Here is a 26,807-nt window from a genome sequence, read left to right as displayed (position 1 = left end):
ATCCAACCTATGAATTTGATCTGGATTAGCAGAACCCACAAATATTGGGAGTGCGACAAATTATCAGAGAACATAATTTCATGGTTTGGACATGTATACTTATTTTGTATTTAATTTATTCTTTAACATATTTAACGCATATTGGTAATCCTGCCATCTAGGGGGAAGGAGGGGAAAATTGGAACAAAAGATTTGGCAATTGTCAATGCTGTAAAATTACCCATGCATATAACTTGTAAATAAAAAGCTATTAAAATTTTAAAAAAAGAACATAATTTTGAAGATTGCCAAAAAAAGGTCTGTTTCAATTGGAAATGGGAGGGAGGCAGCCAGTATAACCAACTGAGTAAAAATGCCAGCATAGACAATGCAGAGTCCCAAGGCAGTGAAGTCTCAGTGTGGTGGTACAGATTCCCTGTGGCAAAAAATCTACAGGAAGAAACAAACCAGAAAACATCTGCTTCAATAGAAAATGAGAGAAAGGCAGCCTAACACAACCAGCCAACCTCAAATGCCAGAACAGACAGCTAGAGTCCCAGGGTGTTGCTGATACTGCTGGTATGGTGTTGTTGACTCCATGTGGCAGAGAATCTACAGGGAAGAATACACAGGAATCTACAGCAGTATTGGCTACTCTGCCCTGGTTGCAAGCCAGTAGATCAGCAGAGAAGTTATAAAACATCCAACACAAACACAAAAAGTAAATAGTGAACCCCAAAATGTCAGAATCTCACAAAAACCTGGCCATGCCCACCCAGCACCAGGAGTGAATCAACACTGACCCAGTACAGCTGCAGTCACTTGGAAAATGTCTCCTGTCCTAAAGGCAGACCTTAACTTTAAAAATAAATGAGTAAAAAAGTAAAGAGGACTTTAAGGATTGATAGTTTTTATGGTGAAAAAAAAGAACAGATTTCAAACCCTGAGGAGACTAAAGGCAGATTGTCTCCAGATGAAAACCCAAAGGCAATATAACGTTGTCCCCATCACACAAGACTTTCCTAGAGGAAATTAAAAAGGATCTTAAAAGGTAGCTAGAAGAAAAATAAGGCAAGGAAAGGAAAAATTTGCAAGATGGTTTGGAAAAGACAACCTAGAAACTATCTGAAGAAAATTCACTACACAATAGATTTAGTGAAATGGAAAAAGCATATAACTTATTAAACGAAGATTTGATAAAATGGAAAAAAGAGAGCAACTCCCAGAAAATCAAAATTTGTGAAAAAGAAAAAGAAAATAACTCCTTAAAAACAGAATTTGTGGAAATTGAAAAAGAAATCAACTACTTAAAAAACAGAATTTGTGAAATGGAAAAAAAAAATCCATAGAACAAAACAAATCATTTAAAAATTCAATTGGACAAATATAAAAAGAAGTAAAAAAAAAAGTAAATGAAGAAAATAATTCACTAAAAATCAGACCTGAACAAATGGAAATGAATGACTAAATGAGAAAACAAGAATCAGGCAAGCAAAACAAAAAAAAAAAAGAAAAAAATGTAAAACACCTAATTTGGGAAAACAAAAAACATGTAAAATAGATCTGGGACAGACAATCTAAGGATTATTGGACTCCCTGAAATACATGATGAAAAAAGAGCATAGACACTATCTTTCAGGAAATCATTAAAGAGAACTCCTTAAATATCATAGAATCAGAAAGTAAAATCACCATGGAAAGAATTCACTGAACACCTCCTGAAAGAGATAGCAAAATTAAAGCCCCAAGGAACATTGTGACTAAATTTGAGAACTATAAAACAAAGCAAAAAACATTACAAGCAGCCAGAAAGAAACAATTCAAATACTAAGGAGCCACAATAAGGATTACTCAGGACCATGCAACTTCTACTTTAAAGGATTGAAGTGCCTAGAATCTGATATTCCAAAAGGCAAAGGAACTGGGAATGCAGCCAAGAATAAATTATCCTGCTAAAATGAGCATTTTCTTTCAGAAAAGAAGATGAGCATTCAGTGAAACTGGTGAATTCCATTTATTTTTGATGAAAAGACCAGTTAAACAAAACATTTGACCTCCAAATATAGAGCTCAAGAGAAGCATAAAAAAGGGAAAGAGAGAAAAAATAAAACTTAGAACTGTATTTCTGTTATGGATATATATTGAGAAAACATGTATAATCTGATTTTACTGTTATAATATAAAAAAGAAACTTGAGATAGAAAGGGGATTGTAACAGAAAAAATTGGGGAAAGTGGAGGTTCTTGTGCAGCAAGATAACTGTATAAATATGTATACATATGTTGGATCTAACATGTATTTTAACATATTTAACATGTATTGGACTACCTGCTAGCTAGGGGAAGGGTGAGAAGAAGGAGGGGAAAATTTGGAACAAAAGATTATGCAAGGGTCAATGTTGGAAAAATTACCTATGCATATTTTTGTAAATAAAAAATAGAATAACTAAGAAAACCATTATTACCACCACCACAATTACTACTCCTCCTCTTCCTCTTTCTCCTTCTTTTCTTCCTCTTCCTTTTCCTCCGTCCCCTTTCAAAAAACAATTAAAATTATGTTAGAAAAAATCTAATGCTAAGGAGGGAGAAATAAAAGATTGGATTTATGGAGGAGGCCAACAGTACAATAGAAAGGATCTGGAGACAAGATGATTTGGATTTATGTCTCACAACTGTCTGTAGGACAGTAAATCATTTTCTGTCTCTTGATCTTAGTTTCCTCATTTGTAAAAAGAGGAATTTGGACTTGATAACATCTAAGATTTCTTCTAATTCTGAGTTTATGATACGAGTAGATGGAAATTTCCACTATTTAAATTTCCACTCTTTTTCTCTTCTCTCTCCTTTACCTACCTTTGGTCCTTTGCCAGAATTAATTCATCATTCTTATTGTCTTCCCTCCTCATTTCAGTAGATGTAGTTTTCTTTTAAATATGTTCATAGTCACCTGGCAGAGATATACTGCTAAATGTTTAGCAAAAGGTTCTCTGGGAAAAGACAATATATACATATTTTATTTGAATCTGAATTATTAATATTTCCCACTACTTTTAAAGCATGTAAATCATCAATATAAGAAATCAAAGTCTGACCTGTAGTAACTGATTTCTGAGGAACAAATACTGAAACTGAATATTTAACAACCACCTCTCAAGAAGGTACAACTGGCTTTAGCACACCTCTTCCCTGTATCTGGTTCATTTTAACCAGCAACATCTTTCATTATAGACTTTCTCTAATGTCTAATATTTCCCTAATCCTGGGAGATATAACCATTTAATATATTCTTTTTTCTTTGGCATTTGAATAGTAATTTTTTTTAAACAAGTCTTAAGTCCATAGATTGTGGTGAATCAGTAATTTTTTTTTTTAATCTAAATGCCTTTAAGTAAATTTGTAGTATCTATTCAAGTTGATCAGAAGTCTTTCTCACCTACTTCATGGTTCTCATTTCTGCTGACATAAGATGAGGATACTGGATATCTGAGTTCTGGATGGAATTGGTCTTACTAGGTTTTATTAGCATAGATTAGAGATATTGGTGAATTTGAAGGTGATTGACTTGGAAAGGTAGAAAAAATAGTCAAATACAAATTTTTACATTAAATCAAAATTCCAGCTTTTAGTTTAGTGGACCAGTTTATTAATAACTGTAGAAAACATAATACTTCTTGAATCAATCTTTTCATAAAGTCTAATTCAAAGTCTAATATCACTAACTAGGAATTTAGATATCACAGTCAACTTTCAGCAATATTTATGAACCATCTAAAAAAAGAGACAAAAATCTACACTTTTTTCTGATGATATTTCAGGTTTAGATTATTGTAATGTCATATTAGTGTAGACAATCATTCTTAGAGTCATTAATATGTGATCTCAAATTTTGACTTTAATATATACTAGGTTTTTAAACAAAAATTTAGACTAGTCACTTAATTTCTAAATTCATTAGCCAACTTATAAGATTAGAAGTTGAAGAGAAAAGAAAACAATGTACATATAAATATACATATTTATCTATATGTACATGTTTAAAATATATCTATATATTCATAAGTAGATTATACATATACATTATATATTCTCACCTTTAAAAACATTTGTTCCTTTAATTCACATCTATCACTGAAATGTATTATAAAATCCTTCTAAAGTCTTTTAAAGAAATAAAAAAAAAAACATAAATAAAACCATAACTATAGTTTAGAAGATTTCAAAACTATAGTAATAGAATTTGGCTTTAATAGCAATGTTAAAAATCAATGTTAAAAATGTCTACTAGATGTGTGGATCCATTGACTATATTGATTACTCTGTGAACTCACTGAGAAATACTTATGCACTTAGTCTAGCTGTTCCAGTAGCTTTCTGGTTATCCCACAACTTCCTGCTGAGTAAAATTCTCAATAATTGATTAAAATGTAAATAAACTAGAAGGAACATTTTAAGATTGAGAGAGAAATATTCATTAAACATTTACATAAAGAGGATCATCGGGATGTCAGTAAGAGAAACACAAGATACAACAGCACTAGGAATGTGAGAAAGAAAAGATTTATTATTTGATCATGGGCAACTCTTCCCCCACCTTGAGCCAAATTCTCTAGTGAACTTCTGATTTTGTTTCTCATTGTTGTATAAGTATATCCTTAACCAATGGCTGGTTAGTCAAACCAAATGTTGTATCCATGCTGTTTTTGTTCTTCACACGCAAAGAAATTGTTATCATTCTTTGATATTGATTATAGCTATTATACATTTTTAAATAAGTTCTGAATCTTTTTTAATGTTAAGAAACATGAAGAAAGGCATATAAACTAATTTCAATTAGTACTTCTAATGACTTAGTTTAAAGTAAAGTTGTGAAAATAACTCATTTACAGTGTTCCTATAGTATTAAAATAAACTTAGTCTTCAATTGAGGTGGAAGACATTTTTTGTAACCTCAGGTAAGGAATTCTTCTTGAAGTTTCTGAGATCACAGTATATTGGTAGCAGCCCATTTTGTATTTTTTGTCAAGGATGATTCTCAGACAGCTAGATGGTTCAGTGGACAGAGCACCAGACCCGAAGTCAGAAGGACCTGAGTTCAAATTTGGTTTCAGACACTAAATACTTCCTAGCTGTGTGACCCTGGGCAAGTCATTTAACCCCAATTGAGTCAGGGGGATAAAAAGGATGATTCTGTTTTGTTTTTTTGTTTTTTCCCTAAAAAAGTACATGAAATCTTTCAGGTATATATATATTTTTTCTTTTCTTAAGTTTGCCATTTTTAGAATATTTACCATCATATACATATCCCTCCCTACCTATGAAATCATAGAAGCAAATATGGCTAAAGAGAGTAAAAGTTGTGATTTAGGGTTCTTGTATGGGAGACTTTGAAAGAAAGATTGATCTAAATTTGAGAGGCATCCCAATATTTTCCTGTTTCTGCTTGCTTCACTCAACATCATGTCATGTAAATCTCACCAGGCTGTTCTTTTTTTTAGAACATTATTTTTACCACAGTAATATTTTCATAGAACCATAATATTCTACTACTTTCATATACCATAGCTTATTCAGTGATTCCTTAATTGATGGGCATTTACTCATTTTCCAATTCTTTGCCATGAAAAAAAGAGTTGCTACAAACATTTTTTGCACAAATGGGTCCTTTGTACTCTTTTATTATCTCTTTTGCATACAGACCCAGTAGAGATACTGATGGATCAAAGAGTATGCAGTTTGATAGCCCTTTGGGCAGAGTTCCAAATTGTTCTCCAGAATGGTTAGGTTATTTCACAACTACATCAACAATGCTTGTGACCCAGTTTTCCTACATCCCCTACAATATTTATCATTTTCTTTTCCTATCATCTTAGTTAATCTTCCAGGTGTCAGGTAGTACCTCAATATTGTTTTAATTTTTGCATTTCTCTAATCAATAATGATTTAGAACATTTTTCACATGACTATAGATGACTTTACTTTTTTCATCTGAAAATTGTCTCTTCATATCTGTTCACCATTTGTCAATTGGGGAATGACTTGTATTCCTGTAAATTTGATTCAATTTTCTATATATTTTAGAAATGAGGCCTTAATCAAAAACACTGACTTTAAAATTTTTTCCTCAGCTTTCATCTTCTCTTCTAATCTTGACTACATTGGTTTTGTGGGTACAAAAAACTTTTAAAAATATAATCGGGGTTGTCCATTTTGCATTTTATTATGGTCTTTAGTTCTTCTTGATCATAGATTCCTCCCTTATCCAAAGATCTGCTCAGTAAACTATCCCCTGCCTTCCTAATTTCCTTAAAGTATAACATTTTATGCCCATTTCAATCTTATTTTGGTATGGGTGTGAGATATAGGCTTATATTAAGTCTATGGCGCACTATTTCCCAGTGTTACTATGAATTTTTGCCAAAACATAATAGAAGTTAAATACTTTGAGTTCATGAAACAGTAAATTGGAAGGCATTTTTTCACCTTGAGTCATTTGGAATTGTCTTGGATCATTGTATTGCACAGAGTGGCCCAGTCTTTCACAGTTGATATCATTACAACATTGCTGTTACCATTCACATGCTCTCCCAGTTCTTATTACTTCACTTTGCATCAGTTCATGTAGGTTTTTTATGTTTGTTTAAAACTCATCCCCTTGTCATTTCTCATAGCACAATAGTAATTATATGCCAAAACTTGTTCCTCTATTCTCTACTTGATGAGCATCTCCTTGATTTCCAATTTTCTTCTAAATATTTTTGGACATATAGATCTTTTTCAGCATTGATTATTTTGGGATACAGACCTAGTAGTGATATTGCATATTCAAAATATATGTGCAGTTTTATAGCCCTTTGAATATAATTTTAAACTGTTCTCCAAAATGTTTTTTGATTAGTTCACTATTCTACCTATAGTTCATTGGTGTACCTATTTCTCTCTCAACTTCTTCAGCACTCATCATTTCTAACAGGTTTGAGGTGGTTTTTTAGGGTTGTTTTAATTTGCATTTTTCCTAATCTAGTAATTTAGAGTATTTTTTTCATGTGGCTATAGTTTTGTTTTTTTTCCGATTATAAATTTGGAAATGACTCTAATTTTTACAAATTTGACTCACTTAATATGTATTTTGATATTTGAGGCTTTATAGGAAAAACTTGCTATAATCTTTTGATATTATTTCATTGTCTACAATACCATTTAGCCAAATTTTATTTCTCTGATTATGGCTCTTAATTAGATCTGTTTTTGATTTTGCTTTTTCTGAGATTGTGATCGCTATCCCTGCTTTGTACAATTATAGTTTTGGGGTATAGAGTGTGTTCCCAGGAAGACTAGTACCTCTTCTTTGAAGAGTTCTTTGCAGGGCTGCTTTCTACCTTTGGTGTTCACCTGATCTGGCTACTTCTCATCTATATGTCCAAGAAAATTTAACAGGCACAGTGGCCCCACCCCAGGAAACCATTTCAGCAGATGGGCTAAACCAGGTTAAGGGTAACTAAAGGGTCTCAAACCCTATGGTGAATTAGGGGAATGTCTACCCCAGACATGTAAAAACTTCTCCTAGTGGAATGGGTGGGTTAGAACAATTTGTTCCAGTGGCCATGAAGGCAGGTAAAGCAGGTATTGTGGAACAATTAGAGCTTGATTAGATATAGTCTTCTATATCTAGATGTCTAGAAGACATCAAAGGCATCCCACTGCATCTCAGATCATCACCAGTTATCTTTACTCTGCCTACCACTGGACAATGGTCACTTCAGAAGAGAATTGAGGCTGATGACTTCATGTAATTCTGCTTCACTTAAATCCATTTCTCACATGAATCAAAAGGCATCACCATACCATTTTACCATTTCTCAAAGCTCTGTGGCAATAGGTGAGTGATGAAGCATCAGGTGTAGATACACTGAGAGTTATCATCACAAACCTGCAATACAGGCAGCTCAATCCATAAGCTTGTTTTTTCACTGGAAGCAACAGTGAGATTCAGCAGCTTCCTGGGTGTCTGAGCAACCTTTTAATGATCACACCAATTACTTACATGTATAAGGAAGGGACTAGAAGAGTTGCACCTAAAGATTGTCTGCTTTTCCAATCCTAGCCTGATTATTATTGCATATGGGGATCCCACTCTGGAGTTGAGACACTTAAATATGTACAAAAGCTTCTAAAAAGCTGATTCCTCTAAATATTGGGATATGGAATATGTGCACACTTATAAGCAACACAAAAAAAACTCTTGTTGTGAGAGAACTCAACAGGTATTGCATTCAAACAGCAGCCCTGAGTGAAACAAGGCTAGCAAAAGAAGGCCAACTTGCTGAAGTAGGATTTGGATATACGTTATTTCTGTAGTGAAAGGGAGCTCTGTAAAGCTGGTGTAGGTTTTGCAATCAAAACTAATCTAGTAAACAAGCTCACTTGCCTTCAAGTGAGAGAATGACAGGCTCATGAAAATCATTGCACCATCCTGTATGGTATCTGTACTCCTACCATGATGAATTCTGATGAGGTCAAGGAAAAATTTTATGAAGACCTGGAGATCCTTATCATCAATGTGCCCCAAAAGGACAAGATTATAATTCTGTGTGACTTTAATGCTAGAGCAGGCTCAGACTAGCAGACATGGCAGGGAGTCCTTGAGAGAAATGGAGTTGGAAACAGCAACAGCAATGATCATTTATTTTTGAAGACTTGTGTATCTATGATCTTCTCATCATCAATACTGTATTCTGCTTTCCTAAATGCAATAAAACTTTGTGAAGACACTCTCACAGCAAACAATGGCATTTTATAGACTATGTGATTATAAGAAGAAGAGACAGATAGGATATGAGAATGACAAGGCAATGTGTAGTGTAGAGTGCTGGACTGATCATAGACTTATCCTCTCCAAGCTGAATGTTCACATTAAACAAAAGTGGTGGCCCCAAGGCAAAAAGACTATTACAAGTCCCCACAGGTTGGGATGTGGGAAAATTTGGACACTAATACATTGTTGGTAGAGTTATGAATTGATTTAGCCATTCTGGAGACAAATTTGGAATTATGCCCAAAGGGCTATCCAACTATGTGTGCCCTTTTATCCAGCAGCATTAGTACTGGGTATGTATCCTAAAGAGATCATAAAGGAGACTTAGGGACCCACATGTGCAAAGAATGTTTAGCAAAAGTTAATACAGTTAGCAATAGTAATTGTAAAAAAAAAAAAAATCAAAGCAAGTTCCTCTGATAAGGCCTCATTTCTCAAACATAGAAGGAACTGAGTCATGTAGTCTGAATATAGATTGAAGCATTCTGTGTGTGTGTGTGTGTGTGTGTGTGTGTGTGTGTGTATTTCTTCTCTTTCTCTCTCTCTGTGTCTCTGTTTCTCTTTCTGTGTGTGTGTGTCTCAAATTAATTTTTCCTGATGGTTTTTATTTTCATTACAATGAGAGATCTATGTTTTCTTTCACAACTTGAGTTTTATGGAAATGTTTTTCGTAACTTCACATATAGTTTCTTAATTATGGATGGAGATAAGGGAGATATTTAAATTTAAATAACATAAAAAATTTAAAAACAAGTAAAAATATTTTGAATATAATTGGGGAAAACATTAAATAAATAAATCAAATACGTAATTTTCTTGCATCACTCATTTATTTTCTCATTTCCCTCCTCATATCTCTTTCTTTAACTCTTTGAGGAGTATTTTCTGGGTTTGAGTCCAATGAACACTTTTGAAGTTTTTTATTTTTTATTTTGGTAGCTTTCTCCACATTGTTCTCTTCCATGTTTTTGTCTTACTTTTCCTTGTCACCATAGTAGCTTTTAATAATATTTTATTTTTTGCTGTTTCTCATTTTTAATCTTATTTTTTTACTTTGACTTTTTTGTTAAAGTTGGGCTCTGCTCATCTAGGTTTGGGGAGGCACTATTCCAAGACTCAAGCTTTTTCGTACTATTGTTTTAAGAGCTAGTTCTGGGGTTCTGCATGTTTTTTGTGTTTTGAAGATTCTATGACTCTGGGAGAAGTGTGTTTTCACTGCTGTTCTGAACTGTGCTCTGATTTTCACTGAGGAAGTTCCCCTGGTTCCCTGCAGTAACAATAGCATTCCTCTTTTCTTTAGTATAGTGATCAGGGCTCCTGTTTCCTTGCAGTTGTCCCCCAGTATTCATCTCTGGCCTTAAAATGCAATTCAGAACTGTGTATGAACAATGGAGTTTTCATTCAGAACCCTCTATACCTAGATCCAGCAAAATACCTTCTGTAATATCTTTCTAATCATTTGTCTGATCCCTTTCCTTTCTCTGGGTTGAGAATTGAAGCTGCTCCTGCTACATGTATGGATTCCAGACAGGCCTCCATAATGTTGTCATAGATTTTCCCCACTGACTTTTTATAGGCTCTCAGGCTAGACAAATGTCTTGTTCTTTTCTTTTGACACCTCTATCACTCCAAATTTGACTTAAGGCATTATTTTAAAGTTTTTTAGTAGGGAATATTTGAAGAATTCAGTTGAATTGAAACCTCATTTTGTCATCTTGGATCCCAGACTGTTTTCTACAGTGGCCCATTCCAGAACACATCCTACATCCAAAAGCTCAAATTTCTACTGGCTTTCATCCAAAATACCTTGGGCTTACTTCATGTGCATACTTCATGAGATAATTCATAGAAATAGATATAAGTTGCAAAGCAGATATTTTAGAACTTCTATCATAAAAATTCCTAATAATTATAACTATCCAGAAATAGAATGGGCTACCTCAAAAAGTGATTTTCCTACTCCTTAAGATCTTCAAGCAGAAGCTTGATGACAGCTTGTTAGGGATATTATTGTGGGATTTCCTTTCAATCATAGATACATGGACACCAAAACAACTCTCACATCTCAAATATGTCATATTGGGTGTCTTCTGACAAAGAGTAAGCTCATGTTCCTTGAATTCTGAGTCTGTTCACTTTTGTCCTGGTACCTTGCATGGTGCTTGGCATATAGAAGATGTTTCAAGTTGCTGCTTTATTAATTATTCTAACAGAAAGATTTTCCTTGAGGCAAATTTAAATTTTTAGCTTTCTGGACTCTGTGGACTTGATAGTGATATTGTCTACCTCTTTTTCCAAATCATATTTGGAGGAAGAAGACCTACCTAAGTTCAAATTGTGGCTATGTTATTATCATCTAGTTTCTTTAATCTATCTAATAGTAAGTTCCCACATTTGGAAACTAAGGGAGTAAGAGTAAATCACTTATAAGATCTTTTGAAGTTTTAAATTCAATTGCCCAAAGTATATTAAATATACAATATTACAGATTCTTAAATCTCTCATGTTGAATGATATAAAAAAATCAATTTAATTCAACAAACATTTATGAAGTATTTATTATTTGTATGGAACTTTATGGATTTTAATAATGTAGAAATAAAGAAGGTGATAATTAATATCTCTCTTTTTTAAATAACTTTTTATTGACAGAACCCATGCCAGGGTAATTTTTTACAGCATTATCCTTTGCACTCACTTCTGTTCTGATTTTTCCCCTCCCTCCCTCCACCCCCTCCCCCAGATGGCAAGCAGTCCTTTACATGTTAAATAGGTTACAGTATATCCTAGATACAATATATATGTGCAGAACTGAAGTTTTCTTGTTTCACAGGGAGAATTGGATTCAGAAGATATAAATAACCCAAGAAGAAAAACAAAAATGCAAGCATTTTATATTCATTTCCCAGTGTTCTTTCTTTGGGTGTAGCTGCTTTTGTCCTTGATCAATTGAAACTGAATTAGCTCTCTTTATCAAAGAGATCCACTTCCATCAGAATACACCCTCAAACAGTATCGTTGTTGAGATATATAATGATCTCTTGGTTCTTCTCATTTCACTTAACATCAGTTCATGTAAGTCTCACCAGTCCTCTCTGTATTCATCCTGCTGGTCATTCCTTACAGAACAATAATATTCCATAACGTTCATATACATCAATTTACTCAACCATTCTCCAATTGATGGGCATCCATTCATTTTCCAGCTTCTAGCCACTACAAACAGGGTTGCCACAAACATTTTGGCACATACAGGTCCCTTTCCCTTCTTTAGAATCTCTTTGGGGGTATAAGCCCAGTAGAAACACTGCTGGATCAAAGGGTATGCACAATTTGATAACTTTTTGAGCATAGTTCCAAATTGCTCTCCAGAATGGCTGGATATATTCACAATTCCACCAACAATGTATCCACCACATCCTCTTCAACATTCCTCATTATCTTTCCCTATCATTCTAGCCAATCTGACAGGTGTGTAGTGGTATCTCAGAGTTGTCTTAATTTGCATTTCTCTGATTAATAATGATTTGGAGTATATTTTCATATGTCTATAAATAGTTTCAATTTCTTCAGCTGAGAATTGTCTGTTCATATCCTTTGACCATTTATCGATTGGAGAATGGCTTGATTTCTTATAAATTAGAGTCAATTCTCTATATATTTTGGAAATGAGGTCTTTATCAGAACCTTTGACTGTAAAAATGTTTTCCCAGTTTATTGTTTCCCTTTTAATCTTGTCTGCATTTCTTTTGTTTGTACAAAAACTTTTCAATTTGATATAATCAAAATTTTCTATTTTGTGGTCAATAGTGATCTCTAGTTCTTCTTTGGTCACAAATTCCTCCCTCTTCCATAGGTCTGCGAGGTAAATTATCCTATGCTCTTCCAATTTATTTATAATCTTATTCTTTATGTCTAGGTTATGAACCCATTTTGACTTTGGTGTACGGTGTTAAGTGTGGGGCAATGCCTAGTTTCTGCCATACTAATTTCCAATTTTCCCAGCAATTTTTGTCAAATAATGCATTCTTATCCCCAAAACTGGGATCTTTGGTTTTGACAAACACTATATTATTAAAGTTATTGGCTGTTTTGTCCTTTGAATCTAACCTATACCATTGATCAACTAGTCTATTTCTTAGCCAATACCAGATGGTTTTAGTAACTGCTACTTTATAATATAATTTTAGATGTAGTACAGTAGCTAGGCCACCTTCATTTGATTTTTTTTTTTCATTAATGCCCTTGAAATTCTTGATCTTTTGTTTTTCCATATGAACTTTGTTGTTATTTTTTCTAGGTCATCAAAGTAGTTTTTTGGAAGTCTGATTGGTATAGCGCTAAATAAATAGATTAGTTTAGGTAGTATTGTCATCTTTATTATATTTGCTCGCCCAATCCAAGAGCATTTAATATTTTTCCAGTTGGTTAGATCAGACTTAAATTGTGTGGAAAGTGTTTTGTAGTTTTGCTCATAAAGTTTCTGATTTTCCCTTGGCAGATAGATTCCTAAATATTTTATACAATCAGTAGTTACATTAAATGGAATTTCTCTTTGTTACTCTAACTGTTGAGTTTTATTAGTGATATATAAGAATGCTGATGACTTATGTGGGTTTATTTTGTATCCTGCAACTTTGCTAAAGGTGTGGATTTTTCTAATAACTTTTTAGTAGAGTCTCTGGGGTTCTCTAAGTATAATATCATATCAACAGCAAAGAGTGATAATTTGGTTTCCTCATTGCCTATTCTCATTCCTTTAATCTCTTTCTCAACTCTTATTGCCAGAGCTAGCATTTCTAATACAATATTAAATAGTAACAGTGATAGTGGGCAACCTTGTTTCACTCCTGATCTTATTGGGAATGGTTGCAGTTTGTACCCATTATATATGATACTTACTGCTAGTTTTAAATAGATGCTACTAATTATTTTAAGGAAAAGTCCATTTATTCCTATACTCTCAAGAATTTTTAATAGGAATGGATGTTGGATTTTATCAAATGCTTTTTCTGCATCTATTGAGATAATCATATGGCCAATTTGTTAATTGTTAATTTGATTATTAATATGGCCAATTATACTGATAGTTTTCCTAATATTGAACCAGCCCTGCATTCCTGGTATAAATCCTACTTGATTGTGGTGTATTATCCGGGGGATGATTTTTTGTAGTCTTTTTGCTAATATCTTATATAAGGTTTTAGCATCAATATTCATTAGGGAGATGGGTCCATAATTTTCTTGCTCTGTTTTCAACCTACCTGGTTTAGATATCAGTACCATGTCTGTGTCATAAAAGGAATTTGGTAGGACTCCTTCATTCCTATTTTTTCAAATAGTTTATAAAGCATTGGGGGTAATTGTTCTTTGAATGTTTGGTAAAATTCACATGTAAATCCATCTGGTCCTGGGGATTTATTTTTAGCGAGTTGATTAATAGCTTCTTCTATTTCTTTTTCCTGAAATGGGAATATTTAAGCAATTTACTTCCTCCTCTGATAATCTGGGAAGCCTATATTTTTGGAGGTAGTCATCCATTTTGCTTAGGTTATCAAATTTATTGGCATAAAGTTGGGAAAAGTAACTCCTTATTATTTCTTTAATTTCCTCTTCATTGGTGGAAAGTTCTCCCTTTTCATTTTTAAAACTACAAATTTGATTTCCCTCTCTCCTTTTTCTAATCAGATTTACCAAAGGTTTATCAATTTTATTGGTTTTTCATAAAACCAACTCTTAGTTTAATTTATTAGTTCAATAGTTTTTTTTTTTTTTTTACTTTCTATATTATTAGTTTCTCCTTTTAATTTTAGAATTTCAAGTTTAGTAATTGGGGGTTTTTAATTTGGTCTTTTTCTAGCTTTTTAAGTTACAAGCTCAATTCATTGATCTTCTCTTTCTCTATTTTATTCAAGTAAGCCTCTAAGGATATAAAATTTCCCCTTATTACCACTTTGACTGCATCCCATAAATTCTGATATGATGTCTCATCATTGTCATTATCTTGAGAGAAATTATTAATTGTGTCTATAATTTGCTGTTTCACCCAATCATTCTTTAAGATGAGATTATTTAGTTTCCAATTACTTTTTGGTCTATTTACACCTAACTTTTTGTTGAATGTAGTTTTTATTGCATCGTGATCTGAAAAGAAAGCATTTACTATTTCTGCCTTCCTGCATTTAATTGTGAGGTCTTTATGTCCTAATATATGGTCAATTTTTGTGTAGGTCCCATGAACTGCTGAGAAGAAAGTATACTCTTTTCTGTCAACATTCAGTTTTCTCCAGAGATCTATCATACCTAATTTTTCTAATATTCTATTTACCTCTTTAATTTCTTTCTTATTTGTTTTGTGATTTGATTTATCTAAATCTGAGAGTGCAAGATTGAGATCTCCCACTATTATAGTTTTGCTGTCTATTTCTTCTCGCAACTCTCTTAGCTTCTCTTTAAGGAAGTTAGATGCTATACACTTGGTGCATATATGTTTAATACTGATATTGCTTCATTGTCTATAGTACCCTTTAGCAAGATATAGTTTCCTTCCTTATCTCTTTTAATTAGATCAATCTTTGCTTTTGCTTGATCTGAGATAAGGATGGCTATCCCTGCTTTTTTGACTTCACCTGAAGCATAATAGATTCTGCTCCAGTCTTTTACCTTTAGTCTGTATGTATCTCCCTATTTTAAATGTGTTTCCTGTAAACAACAGATTGTAGGGTTCTGGCTTTTGATCCAGTCTGCTATCTGCCTTCTCTTTATGGGAGAGTTCATCCCATTCACATTAATGGTTAAAATTACTAATTCTGTATTTCCTGCCATCCTAATAGTCCCCAGATTATGCTTTTCTTTTTCTTGCCCTCCTTCCTTTCTTCCCTAGTATTAAACTTATTGGTCCCACTTACATCATGCAACTCTCCCTCTTTAGTATCCCTTCCTCCTCCCTTTGAATCGCTTCCCTTTTCTTGTATCCTTCCCTTATTATTCTTTTTCCTTCTCCCTTTTCCTCTCCCACTTTTTAATGAAGTGAGAGAAGAATCTCTGTAAAACAAATATATCAATTATTTCCTTTTTGAGCCAACTCTGATGAGAGTAGGATTTACACAATGTTCCTCTCCCTCTCTAAGTTCTCTCAAATATGATAGGTTTCCTTAGCCTCATTGTCGCATGTAGTTTCCCTCTTTTTATCTCCCCTTTTCCCTTTTTCTGACACTACTCCCTTTCCAGTTCTACTTCCCTTTTTTATGTTATATCGGTAAAATCAAATTATACATATGGTTTTTATGTATATATGCAACAGAAATATAGTTCTCAAGAGTTCCTTTTACCTTTTTCTACTTCTCTTGAGACCTGTTGTTGGAGATCAAATTTTTTGTTTAAGTCTGGTTTTTTCTTCAGAAACAAATGGAATTCCTCTATTTCATTAATTGTCTATCTTCTTCTATGGAAAAAAAAATACTCAGCTTAGCTGGGTAGTTTATTCTTGGCTGCATTCCAATCTCTTTTGCATTTCAGAATATCTGATTCCAGGCCCTTTGGTCCTTTAATGTTGAGGCAGCCAGATCTTACATGACCCTTATTGTGGCATCTTGGTATTTGAACTATTTTTTTTTCCTGGCTGCCTGTAAAATTTTTTCTTTAGTTTGAAAATTCTGAAGTTTGGCCACAATATTCCTCAGAGTCTTTATTTCAGGGTCCTTTTCAGAAGGTGTTCGATGAATTCTTTCAACGCCTATTTTCCCTTCTGGTTCTATCACTTCTGGGCAATTCTCTTTGATGATTTCCTGTAAAATAATGTCTAGGCTCTTTTTTTTTTTTCATCACAATTTTCTGAAAGTCCAATAATCCTCAGATTATCTCTTCTAGATCTATTTTGCAGTCTGTCATTTTCCCAAGTAGATATTTACTGTTTTTTTCCAATTTATCATTTTTTTGGTTTTGCTTGACTGATTCTTGCTGTCTCAATGAATCATTACTTTCTATTTGTTCAGTTCTGATTTTTAGTGAGTAATTTTCTTCATTAGCTTTTTTTACTTCTTTTTGTATATGTCCAATTGAGTTGTTTTGCTCTATGGAAGTTTTTTCCATTTCACTAATTTTTTTTTTTTTTTTTTTAGTGAGTTGTTTTCTTTTTCTAATTCACAAATTCTGTTTCCCTGCACTTCTTGGGAGTTTTTTACCTTTTCCAATTCACATTTCAGGAAGTTGTTGCTCTCTTGTATAGCTTCTCTTTCCTTTCCCCATTTTTCTTCTAGTTCTCTTTTAAGGTTTTTAATAGTCTCTTCTAAGAGAGCCTTTTGTATTGGGGACCAACAATTGTCTGGAGAGTGTCTGCTATTAGTCTCTTCAGGGTTGAAAAGCTGTTCTCTTTCTGTGTAGAAACTATCAATCGTTCTTTTGATTTTTTTACTCATTTTGTTAAAGCCTGTAAGGTCTGCCTTCAGAGCCAGGAGGTTACCAGCTTCCTCTGAAGAGCAGTGAAAGGTGTATGGACAGGTAGCTGTCCTGCCTGCCGGCTACAAAAAGCAGCAAGGTACTGGAGTGCTCTGGGAAAGAGTTCCCCACCCAGGAGTAACTCAGGCCTGCAGGGCAGAACTGGGAAAGTACCCTCCAAAGAAGTGCAGCTGTGTGAGATGATGACTGCCCTGGGGGTAGATGCTGAACAGTGAGAGTTTCACTATCCCAAGCCAAAGTCTGCCCTGGGGTTGTGAGTATTAGCAGTTGAGCAGTGAATGGATTTGCAGGAACCAGAAGCGTCTGCCCAGGAAGCACAGTCTGCTGAGGAAGTTCTATTGCCCCAGGCCAAAGCCTCCCACTGTGCTGATTAGAGGCTGCCCAGGCTGTGCCCCCCTGCTGTGCAAATTAGTAACTGCCCCAGCAAAAGGCCCAAACTGCAGGATGTGGAGCAGGGCTGGGTTACAGTCTGCCTGAGTCACTTCAGGGTTTGAGTGGTTACAGCCAGATCTTGTTAGGTTTTGGCATTTTTTAGAGTCCCCTCTGTTTTAGGCTTTAATTTCTCTGCCAGTTTACTGCTTTCTAGTCAAGGCAGAGCAGTTAGCCTACAGCAGAGTTGTCTCTATAACTTCTCTAGCCACAGAGTTTATCCCCACCCCTGGTCTGCTTAGGACTGCTAGTCTCTTGCTGCCTGCGTTAGTCTGTTCCTGGCCTCTCAGGACAAACCTTTCCTCACGATCTTCCAGATTGACTTCGGCTGGTAAGTTGTAGTGCTTCTAATCTTCATGAATTTAAGCAGTGAAGAGCTATTTTTGAGGCTGGATTAAATAGTTGGTTATGAGGGGAATGAGAGGAGCTTAGAGAGTCGTGTGTGCCTTCTCCGCCATCTTGGCTCCGCCCCAATCATTTATATTCTCAAAAAAGAGTTTACTTTGTATATATATTGCATTATTGCATTATTGCATTTGTCGCATAAGAAAAGGAATGTAAAGGTTCTGAAACTGCTGATCAACTACCTGTATCCTGTTTTTTCTCTCATAAAGATGCTTGGAAGAATAGCTAAGGTCTCAAAAGTTGCCAGGTGTTCAGATATGATATAAACTTTCCTATTAGGAGATATCATCTCTTAGGGCTCTGGTGTACTTTATACCTAAGGCTTTGAGAACTTACAATACAATCCAAGGTGCATTTCTTTTTTAATACTGATATATTTTGTTTTCACACCAGTTACTTTCCAATAATAACATTGTTCATAGCATATTTTCAAATAAAAAAAAATAAAGCAAATTACATAATTGACATCACATATGATTTATAGTTCATGTGGGGAATAGAAAAGGTGAAGAACTTACAGGAATGTATGAATTCTTTTTCTGTATTTTATTATTTCTGTGTCTCCCCTATGACCTGTATATGTGCAGGCTCATATCTACTTGAGCCTTGGCCAGCTAGAAACATATTTACTTAACCTGAACTGATGACATTTATTGGTATTTGACATTTATCAATATTTAGTCTATTAGCTGGACCACTGTCTGCTTGATTAAGCCTGAAGGCCTGACTTTGTTTCCCAGAAATCAGGAGATTTCAGGGAAACAGAAACCTTCCATTCCAATCTCCCCAACTAGCAACAACCAATTAGATGCCTCCCCCTCCCCTTCTCAATGCTCTCTTACTTGTGATGTAATTTCTTATATAAAAGCTATGTATCTCTACTACTTCTTTAGCCCTCCTACTGCGAGCTTATCTTGCGATGGGACGGCTCATCCTCCGGAGGTTTTTCAATAAACAACTTTTCTGCCTTCTACTGAGGGATCTCTGAGTAGTCATTTTGGGTAAGGGTCTTCTACATCCCACACAGTTCATATCACTTAAATTTTTGCTAGCTTATCTTTTGTTAACAAAATGTAAACTTATATGCTTTAACTTTAATAATTTGGAACCAACACTATTTCTTATATCTTTCCTAAGTTCTATTGTCTTATAGTGTCTTATAGTGATCATTGTGTATACAGTTCTTTTTTATATGTTAAATCCAATATGTATAAACATATTTATACAATTCTCTTGCTACACAAGAAAAATCAGATCAAAAAAAGAAAGCAAACAAATAAAAAAGCAAAATTCAAGCAAAGAACAACAAAAAGAGAGAGAATGTTATGTTGTGATCCACATTCAGTTCCCACAGTCCTCTCTCTGTGTGTAGATGGCTCTCTTCATCAAAAGATTATTCGAACTGGCAGCAGTCATCTCACTGTTGGAAGGAGTCACGTCCATCAGAATTGATCATCATATAATATTGTTGCCATGTACAATGATCTCCTGATTCTATTCATTTCACTTAGCATCAGTTCACGTAAGTCTCTCCAGGACTCTAAAAATCATCCTCCTGATCATTTCTTATAGACCAATAATATGCCATAACATTCATCTATCATCACTTATTCAGCCATTTTCCAACTGATGGGGATCCACTCAGTTTCCAGTATTTTGCCACTGTGAAAAGGGCTGCCACAAACATTTTTGCATATACAGGTTGCTTTCCCTTCTTTAAGATCTCTTTGGGATACAAGCCCAGTAGTAGCACTGCTGAATCAAAGGGTATGCACAGTTTGATAACTTTTTGAGCATAGTTCCAAATTGCTCTCCAGAATGGCTGGATCCAGAATGGTGGATTCTTTCATGAACAATGTATTAGGGCCCCAGTTTTCCCACATCTTTTCCAACATTCATCATCTTTTCCTATCATCTTAGCCAATCTGATTGGTGTGTAGTGGTATCTCAGAGCCATCTTTATTTACATTTCTCTGATCAATAATGATTTAGGGCACCTTCTCATATGATTAGAAATGGTTTTAATTTCTTCATCTGAAAACTGTTTATATCCTTTGACCATTTATCAATTGAAAAATGGTTGAATTCTTATAAATTTGAATCAATTATCTACATATTTCAGAAATGATGTCTTTATTAGAATCATTAAATATAAAAATGAATTCCCAATTTATGCTTCCCTTCTGATCTTATCTGCCTTAGTTTTGTTTGTAGGAAAAAAAAAACCTTGTTAACTTAATATAATCAAAACTATTTATCTGTTGTTCAATTATGAGTTACAGTTCTTCTTTGGACACAAATTCCTTCCTTCTCCATTGATCTGAGAAGTATACTATCCTATGTTCTTCTAATTTTCTTATAATATCACTTTTTATGCCTAAATCATGAATCCATTTAGATCTTATCTTAGTATGTGATGTTAGGGGTGAGTCAATGTATAATTTCTTCCATATTAGTTTCCAATTTTCTCAGCAGTTTTTGTCAAATAGTGAGTTCATATGTCAAAAGCTGTGTCTTAGGGTCTGTCAAACACTAGATTGCTATAGTTATTGACTATTTTGTACTGTGATCCTAACCTATTCCACTGACAGACTATTTCTTAGCTAGTACCAAATGATTTTGATGACCACTGCTTTATGATATAGTTTTAGGTCTGGCAAAGCTAGGCCACCTTCATTAGTATTTTTTTTCAATAATTCCCTTGGAATCCTTAACCTTTTGTTCTTCCAGATGAACTTTGTTACTATTTTTTCTGGATCTATAAAATAATTTCTTGGGAGTTTGATTGGTATGGCACTAAATAAGTAGATTAATTTAGATAGTATTGTCATTTTTATTATATTTTTTTAACCTACCCATGAGCACTTGATATTTTCCAACTGGTTAGATTTGACTTTATTTGTTTTATTTATTTTAATTTTGTTAGTGATATATAAGAATGCTGATGATTTATGTGGATTTATTTTGCATCCTGCAACTTTGATAAAGTTGTGAATTGTTTCTAGTAGTTTTTTAACTGATTCTCTAGGGTTCTCTAAATATACCATCATATCATCTACAAAGTGATAATTTGGTTTCCTCATGACCTACTCTAGTTCCTTTAATCTCTTTTTCTTCTATTATTTCTAAAGCTAACATTTCTAATACAATATTGGATAGTGATGGTGATACTGGGCAGCCTTGTTTCACTCCTGCTAGAATGGTTTTAGTTTGTCCCCATTACATATGATGTTTGCTGATGATTTTAAATAGATGCTATTCATAATTTTAAGGAACAGTCTATTTATTCCCCTCTCTAGTGTTTTTAATAATAATGACTGTTGTAGTTTTAAAATGCTTTTTCTGTATCTATTGAGGTAGTCATATGATTTTTGTTAGTTTGCTTATTGATAGTTGACTATGAAAATAGTTTTCCTAATATTGAACAGCACAGCATTCCTGGCATAAATCCTACTTGGTCACAGTATATTATCCTGAGGATCTTGTTTATTCAAAATTTTTGCATCAATTTTACATCAATATTCATTAGGGAATTGATCTATAATTTTTTTTTCCTGTTTTATCTTACCTGGTTTAGTTATCAGCACCCTATCTGTGTCATAGGAATTTGGTAAGACCCCTTCTTTCCCTATTTTTTCAAATAGTTTATATAGTATTGGAATGAATTGTTCTTTGAATGTTTGGTAGAATTCATGTATAAATCCATGTGGTCCTGGAGATTTTTTTCTTAGGGAGTTGATTAATAGCTTGTTTTATTTCTTTTTATAAAATGTGACTACTTAAATGATTTACTTCTTCTGTTAACCTGGGCAATTTATTTTTTGTAGGTATTCCCCCATTTCAGTTAGGTTGTCAGATTTATTGGCATAAAGTTGGACAAAGTATCTCCTGATAATTGCTCTAGTTTCCTTTTCATTGGTGGATAATACTCCCTTTTCATTTTTGAGATTAACAATTTGATTTTCTTCTTTCCTTTTTGTAATCAAATTAACTAAAGATTTATCTATTTTGTTGGTTTTTTCATAAAACCAACTCCTAATTTTATTTATTAATTCAATAGTTTTCTTATTTTCAATTTTATTAATCTTCCCTTTTATTTTCAGAATTTCAAATTTGGTATTTAATTAAGAGTTTTTAATTTGTTCTTTTTCTAGCTTTTTTAGTTGTAAACCCAATTCATTGATTTTCTCTTTCTCTATTTTATGCACTTAAGCATCTAGAGATATACATTTTCTCCTCATAACTGCTTTGGCTGCATCCCACAGATTTTGGTATGTTGTCTCATTATTGTCATTCTCTTGGATGAAGCTGTTGATTGTGACTATGATTTGTTGATTCTTTAGAGCTCCTTCCCCCTTTTTTTTCACCTTTTCCCTAATACTTCTGTTTTCCTTTCTATTAATCTTTCCCTTTCTTTCCCCCCTTTCCCTCCCACTTCCTAATAAGGTGAAGCAAGTTTCTGTGTAAAACCAAATATATCTGATATTCTCTCTTTGAGTCAAATCTGATGAGAGTAAAATTCACACAATGTTCATTCCTCCTCCCTTCTTTCTCTGTATTATAATAGGTTTTCTTTAACTCTTCATGAAATGTTCCCTTATTTTACCTCATTTTTCCTCTTTTTCCAATATGATCCCCTTTCTACCTCTAGTTTTTTTTTTCATATTATCATAATGAAATCAAATTATACCCACATTCTCTAAGTATACCCATAACAGAAATCTAGTTCTCAAGAGTTCTTTCCTTGTTACCTTTTTATTTTTCTATTGAGTTCTGTGTTTGGAGATCAATTTTTTTTGTTATTGTTCAATTCTAGTCTTTTCATTAGAAATAGGTGAAATTCATCTACATCATTGAATATCCATCTTCTTTCCTTAAAGATAATGCTCCTTTTAGCTAGATAGTTTATTCTTGGCTGTAATCCAAGTTCCATTTCCTTTTGGGATGTCAGATTCCAGGCCTTTAGATCCTTTAAGGTGAAAGCAGCTAGGTTTGGGTAATCCTAATTGTGGTTCCTCTGTATTTAAATTGCTTCTTTTTGTCTGCTTGCAATATCTTTTTTTGAAATTTGGCCACAGTAGTCCATGGGAATTTAATTTTGGGTCTCTTTTAGGAGTTGATCAGCACATTCTTTCAATAGCTATTTTACCTTCTGATTCTAAGATATCAGGGCAGTTTTTCTTTATGATTTCCTGTAAAATAATATCTAAGTTTTTTTTTTCTCTCATGATGGCTTTCCAGAAGTCCAATAATCCTTAGATATTCTTTCCTAGATCTATTTTCAAGGTCAGTTGTTTTTTCTAGGATGAATTTCATATTTTTTTCTTTTTAATTTTTGTGTTTTTGTTTAATTCTTGAAGTCTTATTGGGTCATTCACTGCCATTTGTTTAATTCTAATTTTTAGTGTATTATTTTCTTCAGTTATTTTTCTTATGCTCTTGTATTGGCCAATTGAATCGTTTTGTTCATTGTATTTTTTTTTTTCCATTTCACAAATTTTGGTTTTCCATGAGGTGATATCATTTTCACATCTATTTTGTAGGACATAATATGTTTTTCCCATCCCTTCTTGCAATGATCTTATTTCATTTCCCCATTTTTCTTCTAACTCTCTTGTTAGATCCTTTACAAAATCTTCCAAGAAAGCCTTGTGAAAATGGGGAGCAGCTCATATCTCCCTTTGAGGCTTCATTTGGAGTTACTTTGCCTTCAGGAACTTCAGGATTTGAGATGTGTTCTCTCTCTCTCTCCATAAAAGCTATGGTGAGATTTTTCATCATTTTTGATGTTTTTGTTTGTTTGTTTGTTTGTTTTTTGATTTTTTATTCATCATTTTTTTTAAAGGGTTGAGGTCTGCTCTTAACAAAAAGGAGTGACAGCTGCTTTAGTTTGCCCTGGGGCAGTTCTGCTGTTTGACTTCTGGTGCTGGGTAATAATGACTAGTTCCTACTTCTTCCAGGGCTCATTGGTTTACAATTTGCCTTTAGCCCCAAATCTGCCTAATCATCTGCTTGCAACTAGGAAAGAGTAGCCTAGGGGGTTCACAGAAGATTCCCAGGTGTGTGGAAACTACAACACTCTGACTCCCCACCCCAGCTTCTTGCCCGGTCTCTCTGTGCTACTGTCTGGGCTCGACAGACTGTCCCCCTGCTTATTTGAAACTAACCTGTTCTGAAGTTCTTCCAAGGTATCTTCTTCTGGGAATGTGTTGTACTCCAAATATTTGTGGGGTTCTTTGACTACAAAACTAATTTAGAGAGGCTTAATCTGATGTTGGTTTGAGAGAAGGTCAAAGGAAGTCACAGAAAACTAGTGCCTGTTCTCCACTATCTTGGCTCTGCCCATCCCATATACTTCTTTTGCATTTTTCTCTGAATTACTTATGTCACTTATCACAGCAAGGCAAGTTTTCACAACAGGAATGTGTTTATACATACACACATTTACATGTATATATGTGCATGTACACATGTGTACACACAATGTATATTCTACTTAGTTAATCTTTTTCCCAATTCTTGAGAGTATAGTTTATTTAAAGCAGTTTACTTTTTATAAATAGTGCTGCAATGAATTCGCTGATTCACATAGATATTTTATCTCATTGACCTCCTTTGGTTAATCAGTCCCTTGATGTGTAAATGTACTACTTTCTCCTTGAAAAATGTGCACAATATATTTTCTAGAACATTAATATACTTCGAATTATCATCTTCATCTATTGATTCTATTTGACTTCTTAATTTAAGCTCAAAGCCTCTAAAGCATATGTCTATTTCTGTTTCTTTAATCTTTATCTCTTTCTCTCTCACTTCATGTATACTGTTGTGCCACAGCTCCCTTTCAATGTCCTGACTCAGTTTCTCCAATTGTCCTATTTAGTTACTCTGCCTCAAGTTATAACCTTTCCCTCTTAATGTTTGATGAGATAAAGGTTGTATATCTTTAGGCTATAATCATTCCTTCTTAATGTTTGACAGGATAAAGGCCTATCCATTTTAGACATCATTAGAATATCAATAACCTCTCCAGTACCACCCTCCATTGTGTCATCCTAGGTGCCTCCCCCAATTAGGCTACCCTCATCCAGGTACCTCCCCCATTACGTCATTGTGCTTGTTATCCTATAAAAAAATCTTGCTGTCCCGATACTCAGGGCTGGATTCTTTGATACGATAGTCTTGTTCAGCCCTGGGACCAAACATGGATCATTTGGTCCCAGTATATCTCTCCATTTAATAAATAATTAAATTTTTCTCTAATCTCTGTCTTGCTCAGTTTCTCCACCATTACAATACATACACATAGCAATATACATTCATAGATGTATGTGTGTACATTTATGAATATATATATATATGTGTGTGTGTGTGTATATATTTGTGTGTGTGTGTGTGTGTGTATGTATGTAGGCACACATGCAAAACTTCCATAAAATAATGACACAGATTAATGTATTTCTAGACTCACACAGACACACACATATTGTTTTTAATACTTAAAAAAATCTAGTGTCTAAATAAATCAAACAAATTCCTCTTTGACTCCGATACCATGCTCAATTCTATTTAAGAGGGATGATCATGAATGTAAGGATTGTAGGAAGAAGAATAATAAAATTTTTTTATTTGTTTTCTTCTTTCCGCACACATCTGTATACTGTTGATCTAACATGCTAGATATTTAAATAATGTTGTCATCAAAGTTGCATTCTCTACAGTAGAGTTTGAATGATAGGCATTTCAGCTTAAAAAATGACCTCAGTTTCTGGCACATTATCCTGATGGGTAATCTTCAGATTCTTCCTGAGACAATTCAAATGAAAGCTTTTTGGTTTTCGAACAACATATTCAATGAGGTCAGCACAAAAACTCTGTACACATTCAGTTTGGTAGATAAACTAATTTTCTCATACTTTTTTTGGAGCCTCTCAATATGGAACTAGTTTTGGTAATGCATAAATCAACCTCATCATTTATGTGTATATGTTTGTAAAGTCTACTGCCAATGGAAGTGAACTTATCCACAGAATTCAAAATTTCTCAATTTCTGAACCTTTTGGTTCCATATATGATTGATGTGGTACTGGCTGGAGAAGAATCTCTGTTTTCATAGTGTTAATTATCAAATCAAAATTTGGAAACAGTAGAGGTTTGATCCATACTCTGTTGTAGCTCAGTCTTACAGGCTGCATTGAGTGCACAATTCTCTATGAACAAAATGTTGCACACTAATTCTCCCTCTATTTTTGTTTTGGCTTGTAGCTTTTCAAGTGAAATAATTTTGTGTCTGTGTCATAGCTGATGTTGTTTTTGTCTTCCTTGAAGACAATTGACAGCATAGTGGAAAACATCATGCTGAAAATCATGAGATTGAAACATACAGCTCTGCTTCAATACGTTGGTTCTTAGGAAAATATGAAAGCCTCATTGAATATTCAGAGTCCAGGCAACCATGCTATCATGAAACAGGTGTATAATAGTGTTGAACTTCTCCAGATAGTTATATTTTATCATTATCTTCTATAAGCCCTCATGACTGATAGCATCAAAGTTTTGATTTGAACATTGTGTGCAGACCTCTGTTTTGCTTCTGGCATTTCTCCTGTGGTTGACAGGCAGCAAACATGATGGCAACTGTTTTGGGGTCCTTTCCAAAGCCACACTGGCTCTTGGATAGACTCTCTTCCAGGTTAACAATCAGTCTATTAATGAGGATCTGG

The sequence above is a fragment of the Antechinus flavipes genome, chromosome 1 (genome assembly GCF_016432865.1).
Source record: "Antechinus flavipes isolate AdamAnt ecotype Samford, QLD, Australia chromosome 1, AdamAnt_v2, whole genome shotgun sequence".
NCBI lineage: Eukaryota > Metazoa > Chordata > Mammalia > Dasyuromorphia > Dasyuridae > Antechinus > Antechinus flavipes.
This window is presented reverse-complemented; position numbering follows the sequence as displayed.